The following is a 16706-nucleotide window of genomic DNA, read 5'->3' as shown; positions in this document are numbered from 1 at the left end:
GTTAGAACCCCTATTTTATATCATGACTATGAAAAGAGAAGAATGAATATATGAGTTTGTATGTGTGGGCTTTCTATATGTGCTGAATTCATACCCTGTTTCTTTTCTTTCTATGAGTATGTCTAAAAGGGCAGTTTATTATTGTTACTTTTCTCTAAAGTGAACTGGATATTGTTATCAAACTTATTGAGTCATCTAGAAAAGTTTCTTTTATTTATTTCCATCCCCTTGCAGAATAGCAAAAATATCATCCACGTATCTCCACCATCCTTGCAGTTTTAAGTTAGGGACATTCACATTAGGAACTAGATTAGTTTCGAAATATTCCATATAGATGTTAGCGAGTATAGGTGATAATGAGGACCCATAGCTACTCCATATTTCTGTTTGTAAACTTGTCCCTCAAACGTGAAATAAGTATCACTGACACACAATTTAATCAACTCAAGGAAGACGCCTATTTCGATGTTTGGATTGAAAATACCCTCATTATGTTTAGTCTGAAGGAATTCTAATACTTTATCTAAGGGGACATTGGTGAATAATGCTACTACATCAAAACTAAACCATGTGTCCCTATATATTCTTTTTCTTAACTTTGTCTATGAAATCTACTGAATGTTTAATATGGGATTCTGAAAATATACCTAAGTATATTCCTAGTTCTCCAGATAACCACACAGCTAAGTTTTTGTTAGGAGATTTCCTACTAGAAACAATAGGGCGTAGTGGGCAGGCCGCCCTCCTTGTGTATTTTGGGGCTGCCATATATATATGCAAGTTCAGGTAATTTACTTGAGAATAATTTATTGCATAGCATGTCCTTCCCATTACCTATTCTACTGATTATTTTCTTCACATTCTGATTAAAGGTATTCTGAAGCTTTTGGATTGTTGGAGGATTCTCTATTCTAGGGTAGGTAGTTTCATCATCTAGTAGCCTGTACATTTTAATCTTATATTCTGAACTATTCATGTTGACAATGCTTCTCCTTTGCCAGTTTTCATAATTCTAATATCTTTGTATCTTTTTAATCCCTGCAGAGCGATACTAAATCTCCTTGGCAAGATATCTCCAAGTTTGCTTTCATTACTCCCTATCATCACTCCTCTGAGAAAAGGAGCTAAATCATTGTGATGTTCAACATTAAGGTAGTTAATCTTGCTGTTGAATTCTGTGTTGATATTGTTTGTAGTCCCTGCACAATAAATTTAATCCTAGCCCTAGTGCTGCTGTTTCATCCCTAGTCCATAATCTACGTGAGATATTCTTTATATTATCCATATTGCTAAATTTTATCCAAACCGAATTACTAAATAAACTCTCAAACTTATTTTTAATATTGACCATGTTACGATTTGTATCAAAGTTTACTCTACTGTTGACCTGCCCAAACAACTTTTTTGTACCACTCACCCCTTATGGTCTCTTGAAGTGTGTTTTGTGTACTCCTTACACCAGCAAATGCAGCTTCTTTCTTATCCCTAAGCTCTTGCAAACTGATCCTTGATGTATCCTTCTTGAAAACTGCTGAATGCGTTCTCCACTCCAGGGTCTTCTTTCAATCATGCCATATGTTTTGGACACACTTTGTTCTTCAAACATTCACTTATAAACCAGATCTTGTTTTTCATGGCTTTGGCTTTGTAAAGTTGTGTTTCATATCTTCTTGCATATGAACAGCTTGAGTTCCAGCGACTTCATAACATTTGTTGAAATGTACTTCTGTTGTAATGTTGCTGTGGGTACATGATGAACCAAACAAAAACTTCTTTCAGTTTTCTTCTGAAGATTGAAAAAGAAACCCACAAATTCAATTTGTAACTTGTTTACTTCTAAGTATTTACATTTAGTTTTACTCCACACTCGAGTACTTTCAGCCCTTCTGTGGCCCATTCTCAAGAGATGTTTGGGATGTTAGCCTGGGTCAAGGCCCAGCAGTCTTCTGGAACTTGTTCTCGTTGTGCTGTCATTTATGCGATGGCTGTTCTGGTTTTCTTGAGAGTTGCCAATCCCCTCTTGTCGCTCTGATATCCTGAGCTGATGGTCAATGGGATTCACTCTTGTGGCAAGGGTGTGGTCACCGAAAGTCTGTTGGGCAGGAAACCTAATCTCCAGGTCAGCAGGGTCAATCTTAGCTTCTTTTAATATCAAAGCTCGGCTTATGGGATTCTGAGGTAAAACCTTTGTTTCCTTCAATTACTTTAATCTCACTGATAAGTGCACCTTCTACTACCCTCCTGTGACTAATTTTGTTGCTTTTGTATATAAGCCTACTGTTTTTGAAATCCGTCCTATGGTCATTTTCCCAACAATGTCTAGGCTATAGCACTCCCCTGAGAGTTGAGCTGTACTGCCCTTCTATGTTCTTGGACTCTAGTCCTTATTCCCCTACCTGATTCCCCCACATATCTGTCTCCACAATTATTGCAATTGATTATGTATACCCCCGCTACATCATCTGTATTACTGTCTTCTCCCTCCAATTTATTTTTACATACTTTGTTTTTTTTTTAAGGTATTATCAAAGGTATATACAAATTTATATTGACTTTCTTTCATTTTTGAAGTGATTTGTTTCATTTTAGGCATAAAAGGGAGGGCAACTATTTTGTTCTTGTTTTCTTTATTCCATGTACTCTCTACATTCGCTCTGTAAAATATTTTTCTAGCTTGTTGAGTGCCCTTTTTCTGAACCATTCCGGGTATGCTAATGCATCGAAGCTTTTATCGATGTAATTATTTCTTGCTCTATCTTGCAAGGGTCACACGTTCTCATTGCCCTAAGAAATAAACCTGTTAGAACCCCTATTTTTATATCATGACTATGAAAAGAGAAGAAATGAATATATGAGTTTGTATGTGTGGGCTTTCTATATGTGCTGAATTCATATCCTGTTTCTTTTCTTTCAGCACATATAGAAAGCCCACACATACATAGTTGAATAATGTCATTCTGGTATTCTTTTTGTATAACTCTAAACTCAGTTGAAAATGAAATACATGTTGTCTGGATGTTTTAACCTCTCCATGTTTATTTATTTGCCTTTCCTCACCAGTTGTCGAATGTCCAAATTTTTTTTATAAAGTATTACAAAAGCTAAACATGCAAGCATAGTACTTGCATATATTGTGTCCAAGGTTTTATGGTTTTGTTCGAATATGTAAGAAGTTAGATTAATAATAACCTTAAGATGAAAGCTTTTATTTTTAAGAAAGGAAAACTTGCTGGAATTGTGTTATTTCTTTTTATTCTAAATAAGTTTTCTCCTTTGATGCTGAGTACCTAGCATTTATTTTAATCTAGCAACGCATTTAAAAATTCTACAATAACTTTATGTATAATTAGAAACTAAAACGATGTTTTCAGGATGTGTTATTATCCTTTACACTTTCACATGTTTATCTTCCTGCCCTTCCCACCATAATATCTCGTCTTGCCTATGCTTCCATAATTCTGGCCTTGCCCTCCCACCATGATTACAGGTGAGGCGACTTAGCCTAATACTCTTACGCTAATACCTTAACACCTTCTGCAACTACCAACGGTCTCCCCTTCCTCCGTTTGCTTAGTTGCAGCAGGCTGGTGATTTAGTGAATGATGAAGGCGGTGGTGTAGAGATGAGGGAATCTGATTATAAAAATCGATAAAATAGTTTCTTGTTCCAAATTGCTACTCGCATTTTCAACATTTAATTTATAAAATCGAAAAAGATGAATTCCTTCTTTTAGTTGTCCATCTTTTTTTCACCATTGCATTTACTATATAATATATAGGCCAGTTTCCCCATATAATTGTCTTATCACTTAATTCATGAAATCGAATGATTTAATATCTCGCATTTCGTACCATTAACTTTTCAAAGAATATCATCTTTCGTAAAACAAATAGAGGCTCGTAATACGATTTTGGGAATTAGATTCTGATTTTTACACAGCCGAGAATACATATATCATCTTCCTTATTTACATAGGGGAGATTCGTGATGGTTCTGGGACTTTTATTATTTTTATTTTTATCTAGAAGAGTTTAAGGAGCAGTGATATCCTTGGTGTTAGTGTGTAGCTCATCATCCTAGATTTACGAGTGAATGTGGCAAGTCGTCTACTTTACTATACTTGAAGCAATTCATCTTCAAATACAAGTTTCCAAAATTTCCGAATTATACCGACCTACGTTGATGATTCGGGCAATTATTATATCTGATATTTACCTTCAAGTCAGATGATTAAATGAAACATAAATACCATACGAATCTATTAAAATGATCAAAATCGGATTAAATGATTATTCTCTCCCTTGGTGAATAGCGGAGAGAAAATATAGCTAAAATCAACGATGTTCGCCGGGATTAAATGTTAAAGTTGGCATAAAGAATATTGTATCCTTCAAAACGAAAGATAAATTTTAAATATCCTTGCCATCAAATGTTTAAATAACCAAACCTATACTTGATTTTTTCTCTCCATGAGTAAAAACCGCACACCACAAATGTAACTCAAATACATGGCATTTGTTGTGCCTAAATGTTAGACGTTGGACTGACAAATATTGCATCCTGCAAAACAAAACAAAATTTAGAAATAACCTTGATTTCTTTAAATACTATGCTGAGCTGGTTTAGAAGCACTCTAAAACCCTCCTGGTCAACCCTGTTTTTTTCTATCTCTCTTACATAAGCATGAAATGTGCTCTGAGGGCTTTCAAACTTAAGAGCAATTGTTCTAACTGAACCATCCTTTTCTTAAACTCCATGAAGTGCATTTTCTATAGCAGCAGCATCCCTTTCCCTATTGGTTTACTTCTTATACTTTCCACCCATAATGGGTCTTGAAGGCTATAATAAATCTGAAACTAAAGATAGACTATTGATTTTTGTAATTAAGGTTCTATGATGGGTTTATGAACTGTTTATAAGGTAATGAGGGCTAATGAATACTTATACACATAACTTGAATATTGTTAGAGAAAACTTTTTTTTTTTATTTCATATTTAATAAAAGTTTGCTAAGAGGGATGACACCCCTACCTCAGACTGTCCCAGTCATCCCCCACATATCATAACTATACGATGACACCCTCAGCTCCAAGCCCTTCGAGACTACAGGGGCGAGTAAGAGCTACAACATCCTCGCCATACAGTGCAAATTCACACCCAAAAGTGATAAAGAACTTACCTATCACATTAAAATAAATTACTTAGGAAATGACAACAACCACAAAAATTAACCTCTGAACTAAAATAAGCGTCGTCTTTCACCCAAAACCCTTGTGTCAATGGTAAACAAACTGGAGATCTTCTCTAACCATTAACAGTTTTATGCTTTTCAACAAATCGTCACCATCTCTCAGTCTTTGCACTTCGTCATTTGAGATAATTAACTCATTTATTTATCTACTCATTACTAATCTAATCGATCTGTTAGCACCTCCAGTTCTCACGATCACGTAAGGAAAAAATCTAGTTTAATTTCTTTCTATGTCTAAATCACAATATCTCTACTTTCGACTCTTCTCCACTTTGACGGAGGAGAACCTTGTCAGTCTGCTTCATCCCCTTTCTTCTGATATCGATCACTAGTTGCCAACGCTCTTTAATCTTCAAAACGTCTGCCGTCCACCATTTTCCCTTGTATTGGACTCTAATCAATAGAAAGTCACATCTGCCTAAAGCAATAGATAATCACTTGTGCTATCATATGTTTGCTTTTTTTTTTATTCTTGGTAATTGGTATTCGTCATTTCTGGTTCATAGTATGTTTGCACGCGAATACTTGAGTGTGATAAATCTAATAAATGGTATAAATAATACAAACAACTTTTCCGCCTTCTACAATTTTATATCTTACTTTTGATCCAGATTTTTTTTAATGGACAAAACGTCCGAGAAATTTTACTTATTTATCATTAAACGAGGCAAGATGTTTTTTACCCATCAATAACTTGTACGCGTGGGAAGTTTTAACTAGTCTCACATTAATTTACTTATATTAACATACATTTTTGAAAATAATCATGGCTTCAATGTCGGCATGAGGCAAACTGCAGAATTGATATCTTATAGATATAACAAATTGTATAATGAGAAAAAAAACATAAGCAGTTGGACGTGTTGTTTAAGTTACTAAACGTTACACAGTATTCTGGTTTCATCAGAAAAAAATACCTCAGAATTCAGCAAAACAAGTCATATAGTAATAAGTGCTCAATAGTGATAGATCAGGTGAGTTCAAAATGAGGTCTTCAAAAATGGAACAAAATGAACGTAGTGGTTTATACCAAGGATGAACAAAGCGAAGTCTTTATAAAAAAAATCATTTTCGAACCAATATTTATTGGACAGTTGAAAAAACAAAAGCTTTTTTTCTAATAGTGTCGATTTTGGAGTGGGGGTGCGGTCAAACGGTAGGAAGCGCAGGTCCTTGTGGGTGAGAGAATTCATAAACAAAGGAGATACTTCAGGGTGCACCTAACCTCCCTTAATCTAACCTAACACATAGCACCATATCCCCAACATTTCACAGATTACCGTAAATTTCCTAACTTGATGAGCAGGAATGATAATTGAGACAAGAAGTATGATGTTGAAATGATACTTTATTAATAAACTACAATGCAATTCCAATCAGCGGGCAGGAAACTTGCACAGTACCTAAAGGACCAATAATGTACAATCATTAGATATTAAATACAGACGAAAATCAGGTGTGCTGGCCATCGGTGCTACTCTTGCTAATTTGATGTGCTGCGATGGGTGAAGTCATACGAACCCATTGTCTGGGTAACCGGGACCCTTGTCGGGTCCGGTGTATCACGAATTTGGAGATGTGTTGTCAGAAGTTGGCGATGTTCTGTCACTTGCATAATGAGAACGGAGCCTGGAGTGATGGCACAATGGCCCCCACCCCTGAAAATTGACCAGGGCATTTCAGAGGGTGTCCTGCCCTTGAAAACTGGATTGGAGGAGTAATGCCGCTGGGCAAATATGCTGGTTTCAGGTGATCGATTGCAACCTAATCTCTTGTGCTGAGGATGTCGACGAAAAAGGCTTTCTGCTTGTAGTTGATGACCCAGTAAGGGCCTGTGTAAGACTGGGTCAAAGGCAGTCAAATGGTATCAGTTTCTGATAAACTACGTATGATGCAATTGTACAGATCTTTTGTGATAAAGGTCTTGTCGTATGACTTATAGGATGTGCCAGGTATCATAAGCAGACCACTTTACACCACCTCGGAGCTGCTGATACCCTCTTTAGGTTGGTTCAAAGGTCAAGGAGGACCCATGAAAGCTGCTAGTACCTGGTCGAAGAGTTGCAGAGACATGAAGGCTGCTCTCAAGGTGCAATGAAACCTCTCAATTGTGTCATGGATTCAAGATGGTAGTCAGTTATGTTATGCAACTGGGTGCTGAGGAGGAGGTTTAGGGATGTCCAAATCTGCTATGGGAAGGTAGTGCCTCTGTTGGAGGTGATGTGATTGGGTATGCCGAATCTGGAAGCCCATGATAAGAGGAAAGCACTGGGACATGCTTCATGCATCCAGCATAGGGGCAGCTTCAAGGCCATCTTGTCAAACAGTCGATCATTATTAGGCAATGATGCCCTTCATGAGCGCAGGAGTGGTCCTAGTATGCCGATATGGACATAGGTAAAACGGGTGTTGCGGTTGATGAAAGGAGCTTACACCAGAATTTGTGTGACACTGGATATTAGATAGTTGGCAGGAAGAACATTCATGGGTCCAAGACTTTGTGTCTTTTGATATGTTGTGCCAGATGAAGCTCTTCTTGAGGAGGGTGGCTGTAGATCATCCTTAACGATGTACCAAAAACAGTGGACATTGTCGAAGATGTGACGTTTAAGTGACTGTGGATCCATAGGCATGGGCAGCCGGTGCTAATATCACAGATGATGGAGGTGGGGATGTTGTTCTTGAAGAAACATCTTGCCATTGCAGGGACGTTAAAGAGGTCTTGCAGGCATTGAGCTCTGGGTCCCTCCATTGTTTGTTTGCCAGCTGCTTGTAATTGAGGGCAAGATGTACTGCATAGATGGAATTCTGGAGAGGGCATCAGTGACGGGACAGTGTTCTTCCCAGAAATGTGGAGAAGGTGCAGTTGAATTCAGTGAAGGCTGAAAAGTGGCAGTGCTGGCCAGACATCAGACTGGCAGTTTATAGAATGCTCTAGTTGCAGGTGGTCAGTTTGAAGGGTGAAAGGCATTGCTTCCAAAAACTGTCGGACGTGTTTGAAGGCAAGGTATGCTGCCAGAACCTCCAGTCAAAAGTTGAGTAGTTTGTCTCTATCTTGCAGAGTTTCCTGTTAAAAAAGGAAAGGGGTCGAGGATTTCCATGGATAATCTGTTCTAAGACAACTCCTATGGCTACATTACTGGCATCTGTGAAAAGCAGTAGATAATGACTTAGTGCAGGTAGTGAGAGGGCAGTGATCTTGGTGAGGGCATTTCTGATGAAGGTGAAGGTAACTTCTTGCAAGGATCCCAGGTTAGGGCTTTAGGTATACCCTTGAGGACTTTGTGGAATGGGGGCAAGGTTGAGCTAGTGCCTGGCAAAAAGCGATGATAATAATGAACTATTCCAAGGAACTCCTGTAGACCATTGATGGTGGTGGGGTAGGGAACTTCCTGATGGTGACAAACTTCTCAGGCAAAGGCTGGTCACCCTCAGGTGTTATAAGGTGCCCCAAGAATTCTATCGTTCTTGGGCTGGCAAAGGAGTATAATGTCATATTGGATGGCAAGGCTGTTTTCTTGCAGGCGTTGGAGGATGATGTGCTGGTGAAGGAGGTGCTCTTCCTTTGATGCTGAGAAGATTGAAGTATTATCGATGTAACAGATGCAGAAAGGAAGGTCTTCTAGAATAACGTCCATCAATTGTGGAGAAGTAGCTCCTGCATGCGAATGCCAAAGCAGGAGTAATTGAAGGTGAAGGTGCCGAAGGGCGTTGTGATGGCAGTCTTCTGTATGTCTTTAGGATTCATGGGAACCTGGAAGTAACCTTTGAGAAGGTTCAGCTTTGAGAAGATTTTTACACTGTGCAGGAGGTGGTCATGTCTTGATGTTAGGGAGGGGGTAGTGGTTAACCTTGGTGATTACGTTCAGCATTATGTAGCCCCCGCATGGGTGAAGGGTGGTCATCATTTTTTGTTTACATGTGGAGGGGATATGCCCAAGGACTGGATTGACTTTTGACACAAACACATCTCTATCTCTGTAACGGTTTTTCTTTGAGGCACCAAGTTTTTGGGTCGTAGACGTTGGAAACGGGAGTGTTCAGGAGGGGCCAAGGTCTTATTGGGGTGGAAAATACCTTTGCTTAGCAAGGATTTGATGAGATTGTTGTAGTTCAAGTTTGAAGACATCTGGGAATGAGGTGAGCAGGTAGGCAAACTCATCTTTAGAATTGGTGACATTAATGGCAAGTTCTGGGCATCAGGGACAGATCAGTGGCATCAATGAGGCACCTACTGGAAACTTCCACCAGCAGTTAGAGGTGTGCCAGGAAATCCGCCCCGAGGAGAGGTATTGAGAAGTCCACAACCAAAAACTGCCAGTGGTACTGAAAGTTGGATATCGGATGGCTGTAGTTTTTTGGTTGGGTAACTGAATACATGCAGAATGGAATGGCAACGCCCTTGTGTCGACAAAAAGTAAGAACCTGTGGTGGAATCAAGGGTAAAAAAGTAAAAGGGACAGATTGAACATGTAGGATTGGATATGTCATGATTAGGTTTTGATTTAGGAACATTAGTATGACCCCTTATTGAGGAATACGCATCTGCTATGATTACTGCAAGTGGTGGTAGCTGTTTCACACGTTATTTGGCCATGGGCAACCTGGGAGGCAGTACTTTGAGGCAGGGCCAAATGTTCTGTGGTATCAACACAGCTGAAATGGCGGTGATTGCTGCTGCATGTGGTCCGGTGCCCTTGGGTTTCTGAAGGCAGAATGGGCAGTGAAGGTTTGTCTTGGAAGTTGGCGAGGGTTTGATAGCCATGGTGGCCTCTGTGGCATTGAGAAGGTTGTCTGTTACTGAAGGATTGGATGTTCCTTGATGGGCAGCAAAGGCGTTGGTGTGTCAGCAATTTGCAGCAGCATGGTAGTCCATCAGATTGTCTGCTAGAAGTGGAGAGGGTATCATCAGCTGTGTCTTTGATGTCGGTGAGTGCTGCCTTTACTGATATTGGCAGGTGCTGCAGCCAGATTGTCTTGAGGATGTCAATTGATTTGGGAGAATTGTCTGCTGCAGGAGGAAGATGGGTGAGGGCTCTCAACTAGAGAAGGGCATTGATGGGTGTTGATCACGAATGGCTAGGGATGGAGTGAATCTGTCCAGTAGGAGCTTTTTCAGGTCTGTATACAGGACGACGTTGGTGCCTTTAGCATCCTGCCACTCTGTTAGCTGGGGAAGAGGTGGTCGGGCAGGGCGGCAAGAACATAATCCTTGGTGAACGAGGACCATACGCCCTTGATTCCAAAGCATGGCTTCGGCTCGACTGGGCCAAGTGTAGGCATTAGTTGTTGTGAGGTTGGAAGCTTGACTTGGGTGATGATATCAGCAAGAGTGGCAGAAGGGGAGGATGATGTTTCATTGTCAGATGTTCAGGGGAGAGGGGACGTTTTGGAGGTGAGTTTTTCGTTCAAAATGTCCCCAATGAATTTTTTAGGAAAGTAAGATTAATTGGCCAAGACAAAGAGAGCATTAAACTATTGAGAAATTATAGTCATTAACCCAAAACTACCTTACTTTTATGGGCTTCCCAAAACTCACAAAGACAATCTTCCATTTACATCCATCATCTAAATGGTTAGCTGGACTCCTTTCCCCTTTTTAGGCATATTTTCTCCCAGTCACATTAAACATTTGGAAGTTTTTTCTCACAAATTTGAGAAGCATGTATACCACTTCACAACATAAAACTTTTAAGACTTGATGTGGATTCCCTATTCACCTAAGTACCAGTACAGTACATTTCTACAGTTTTGAGAGAAAAATCAACTCCTTATTCAGAAAATTTCCCATTGACACTTGACAAAATAATTAAGTCAGTTGAATTATGTGTATCTAATAAAGTATTTCATTTGGGAGTAATTCTATAAAGAAAAATTCGGGTGTAATATGGGTAATCATTAAAGTCCTGTTTTAGCTAATGTAATATACAGTGATAAATGCAATAAAACACAAAAAACTTGCTATGGATGAGATATTGTAGATGATATTCTAAGCATTTTGGGGATACTAAGTGGGAGGGGGGTAATTTCACTGAATTCCTTTCAAAATTAAATGCATTAGTGCCCAACATCAAATTTAAAGTTGAATGGGAAAATGACGGAAAAATTCCTTTTCTTGATGTTTTAATAATTAGAGACATGACAGAATACAAGTTTACCATATCACAAAAACCAATGTCTCACTTTCATAGATTCAATACTTTAGCTATCATGACATTCCTATCAAGATAGACGTAGTCAGCAACCTATTCTTAAGAGTCTTACGAATTTGTTCTCAGATTTCCAGGAAAAGGAATTTGAACTAATTCATAAAACAGCTTTCATCTTTAAGGTATCCTGACCACCTATAATTGAGAAAGCCATTCATAAAGCAAAAATTATTTTCTACCGACCCCCTCTAGACAAGATCAGAGAGACACCCAACAATGAAATAAAAATTCCACACCTGGACAGGATTAAGAGGTGATCCAGACTCTCGGAAAATCTAACCTTTTTGCCTTTACCTAACCAAGTAACTTACCAAATCCTTGATATCGTCCACAAAAGACAATACTATTCACGCAGGAGCATACAAAATCACATGCCTGGGACTGTGACTAATCTTACATCGGTTTTACAGGAAAATCACTTCCCAGAGATTACAACATAAATGGTCAGTTAGGTATGGACAACAGAACTCAGCTATTTTAACCACCATAAATAACCATAGCCAAAAAATAAACTGGAATTTGTGACTTATAATTTATAGCACCAACTGTCGATACAAGAGTCAGATGATAGAATCGGCCTTGATTAAACAAAGACAAGTAGTGAACATCTCAAAGGGCAGCTGGGATTCAGATATCATCAATAAAATCATTCCTTCAACCAACACTTAAGAGGATTAAAGAGGAATTATCTCTCTTGTAAACAAAACAATTTTACAAGTCATATATATATATTTATATATATATATATATATATATATATATATATATATATATATATATATATATATAACTTTTTATCACATCCCCATGATTCATATACACGCATTAAGCTACAAATGTCCTTCAATATCTAATTCATGCTACCTTAGCATTAACATATTTTCATATATGTTAGCATATGTGAAAATATATATAAAATCGAGGTAGCATGAATTAGATATTAAGGCCATTTTTAGCTTAATGCTTGTATGTGAATCCTGATGATGTGATAAGATTCATAATATGTCTGCGTGCGACAGACTCACTACAAAGTTATCAAGGTTGAGGTGAGTTCATGCTGACTCTAAAATAACGAATACCTGAGGGCGACGGCAATTTGTATGTAATAGGTGGCGTTAACTTATACCTCTCGTGATAGCCTTGTGGGTAAAAGCGTCACCACTGTATGTCCTGAATTCTTGGTTCCGTGTTTTGAGCCCATGAGACAACGAAATTCTTATCAACTAAAAAATTCCCCTTTGGCTAACATTTATAAAGCTAATATTCATTCCAAGGTAGAGCGAATTAGATTATAGGATATTTGTAGCTTAATGCATATATATATATATATATATATATATATATATATATATATATATATATATATATATATATATTGCTACTTTCAAAACACATATATAACCCTCTTTGACTGCATTAAATGTTATGTATAGAATTTGCAACATTTTTCAGATTCCTTAGCTAGCCTTAGAGTTGTAGGATGGTTAAAATTTGTGTTCAGATTTCGCATAACATAATTTAAAAGAGTATATAACGTAGTATGAAAAGAGAGAGAGAGTTGGTACATACATGCATGTATACTCGTTTCGTACACGTTCATCTTTGCCGAATGCCACGTGCAGATTTCACCATTTGTCTATCAAAATGTTGCGTCACTATTAAAAGAAGCTTCTAGAAAGAATTGCATAATTTTTCTCATCGCCGAAAATGTTTTGTGCCAGATCCAATGCCCAGCTCTTGTGCGAATTGAAAGAATTCATTCGGGTTTAAATCCTCAAAGCGTTTATCTCTCTCTCTCTCTCTCTCTCTCTCTCTCTCTCTCTCTCCATCGCACGGCACTTTTGACTTCAAAGTAACGTAACGATTTCATACTTACTGAATGGTCACTCGTAACTTTTAGATTTCAGATTTGATATTTCTTAGAGTTATTTAGTATTATTTAGTGTTTTGTGGAATCTGTAACGGAGCCTATTTTTGGAATTGTGGTGAATTTTTGAACAAGCTGCAGCAAAGAAAGAACAAAATTTCCCAATTGATTACTTCGTGTTGTTCGTGCTGTTTGAAACGGGACACGTATCAAAAATTCACGCCAAACACACGCGCAGAGCAGAGACGGAGAGAGAGCGAGAGAGAGAGAGAGAGAGAGAGGAGTTTAGAGAGAGCGAGAGTCTTTCGTCAAGTGACTTAACGATTTATACCAAGAAGGAATAAAATGGTTATATTTTTATTAGTTGCAACTAATATCTAATGGTTATGATGGTTTGGTTAAAAACCGAATAAAACTATTGGTGGTTACAATGGTTGGTTTATGAGAAACTAATAAAACTTTTTTGGTTGTTTTGTGTTTGTTTCATTTGAAGTGATTTTATGTTTTGTGCATTTATTCATTTTCTTATTGAAGTGTGTGTTTTTTTTATTTTATATTCTGGGTGATTAATACTTTTTGCAATTTGGTATTTTCCACATTTTTCTGTTTTCATTTACATTCACAATTTAATTAACTTAGTTATTTTCATTAATTAATTGATGCCCATTTTAATTGAATTTAACACTTGTGAATTAATTCTTGGTTCCGTGTTTTGAGCCCATGAGACAACGAATTTCTTATCAACTAAAAAATTCCCCTTTGGCTAACATTTATAAAGCTAATATTCATTCCAAGGTAGAGCGAATTAGATTATAGGATATTTGTAGCTTAATGCATATATATATATATATATATATATATATATATATATATATATATATATATATACATATATATATATATATATATATATATATATATATATATATATATATATATATATACTATATATATATATATTATATATATATATATATTATATTGCTACTTTCAAAACAAAAACACATATATCCCCTCTTTGACTGTATAAAATTTTATGTATAGAATTTTGCAACATTTTTCAGATTCCTTAGCTAGCCTTAGAGTTGTAGGATGCTTAAAAAATGTGTGTTCAGATTTCGCATAACAAGTTAAAAGAGAATATAAAGTAGTATGAAAAGAGAGAGAGAGCTGGTACATACATGAATGTATACTCGGTTTCGTACACGTTTCATCTTTGCCGAATGCCACGTGCAGATTCACCAATTTGTCTATAAAGTTGCGTCACTATTAGAGCAGTTCTAGAAAGAATTGGCATAATTTTTGTTTTCTCATTGCCGAAAAATTATTTTGGTGCCAGATCCAACAAGCCCAGCTCTTGTTGGCGAATTGAAAGAATTCATTCGGGTTTAAATCCTCAAAGCGTTTATATCCTCCCCTCTCTCTCTCTCTCTCTCTCTCTCTCTCTCTCTCTCTCTCTCTCTCTCTCTCTCCATCGCACGGCACTTTTGATTTCAAAGTAACGTAAACGATTTCATACTTACTGAATGGTCACTCGTAACTTTTAGATTTCAGATTTGATATTTCTTAGAGTTATTCAGTATTATTTAGTGTTTTGTGGATTCTGTAACGGAGCCTATTTTTGTGAATTGTGGTGAATTTTGAACAAGCTGCAGCAAAGAAAGAAAATTTCAATTGATTACTTCGTGTTGTTCGTGCAGTGAAAGGGACACGTTATAATCAAAAAATTCACGCCAAAACACGCGCAGAGAGAGAGAGAGAGAGAGAGAGAGAGAGAGAGAGAGAGAGAGAGAGGAGGTTTCGTCAAGTGACTTAACGATTATACCAAGAATGGTAAAAATGTGTTATATTTTTATTAGTTGCAACTAATATCTAATTATGATGGTTTGGTAAAAACTAATAACTATTGGTTACAATGGTTTAGAGAACTAATACACTGTGTTTTGTGTTTTGGTTTCATTTTGAAGTGATTTTTATGTTTTGTGGCATTATTCATTTTCTTATTGAAGTGTGTTTTTTATTTTATATTCTGGGTGATTAATACTTTTTGCAATTTGGTATTTTCCACATTTTTCTGTTTTCATTTACATTCACAATTTAATTAACTTAGTTATTTTCATTAATTAATTGATGCCCTTTATTAATTGAATTTAACACTTGTGAATTAATTTGCGTTTACTTAGAATTCTTTTCAAGTTTTATTGTTGTTTAGCACTTGTGAATTAATTTCCAAATTTCAGTTATTGCCTAGCACTTTTGAATTTTGATTGGATTAATTTTCTTGAATTTTGTGATAAATTAACTTTGATTTAATTTTGCTTAACCGATTCTAGAATTAATCAAACTTTACTTTGTTTTCAAGTAACAAGTCAATTTTTCCCCTGATAATTTGTAAATTTCCCTTATAAATTTTGAGTTGGATAATAAAATTGTTTTTGTATTTAAATTTTTATAAGTATTTCATTTCTCACCAGTATACATGCATTTAATTATGCATTTAATTCAATTAACTTGCATTTTTCGACTTCATTAAATTTTTCCAAACAAGAGACGGTGATGAAAGAATAAGTGAAAAATGGGGGTTGTTTCCAGTACAGAGAATTCAGGTGTGTTTTGTCTAGAGTGTTTTTACCTTCAGATAGGAACAGCTTAAAGAGCCCAGGAATATGAGGCCATTTCAACTCGCGTCAAATAAATCATAGACACTCCCAGCCACATAGCCTTCGACCCCTTATTGTCCTCATAAATCAGCTTGGTTGTTAAAATAAGCCAAGCTTAACTTCGTTTCCACTAACGTCCGCTTCGTACCTCAAATTTTCTTTCAAGACACTTTGAATACAATAACGCGTCATCCAGCCTCTCCAAGCAAATTCCTAGAGGATTCTTGGATTACCAGCGGCATTCCATTTGAGAACTTTTACATTGCCATTATCGAATCCTTCGGACAATCCCTAGCAATATCCATCCCATTAAGTCTATCGTGTAATTCCGTATCCAATTCCATATGATCACCTTTAACAATCTCCAGCTGGTATTAGCATCTCAAGACCCCCCCCCCAAAACAATTTGGACACCTGCAAAGGGATAAGTCTTAATCTTTACACCTCTCCTCTTCTTATGGTGTCAGTTTCGCTAGAGGTGCGGTGCCTTCATTAACACCTCCAATTCAGTGGCTGACCCCTCTCGACACTGTCGCAGGCCATTGACCTGACTCTAATGCTTACGCACCTAGTAAACTTTTCCATCCTGGTATTCTTGATCTTTTTGTTCAACCTGATAACTTTCTTTCCAACTGTATTTCATTCATTCCCTCACAATATCTTAGTAAAGACGAAAGCACTTGGATATCTACCTACTATTTTCTTGTGGTATTCGCTTA

This window comes from Macrobrachium nipponense, chromosome 31, assembly GCF_015104395.2.
Source record: "Macrobrachium nipponense isolate FS-2020 chromosome 31, ASM1510439v2, whole genome shotgun sequence".
In the NCBI taxonomy this organism is placed as follows: Eukaryota; Metazoa; Arthropoda; class Malacostraca; order Decapoda; family Palaemonidae; genus Macrobrachium; species Macrobrachium nipponense.
This window is presented reverse-complemented; position numbering follows the sequence as displayed.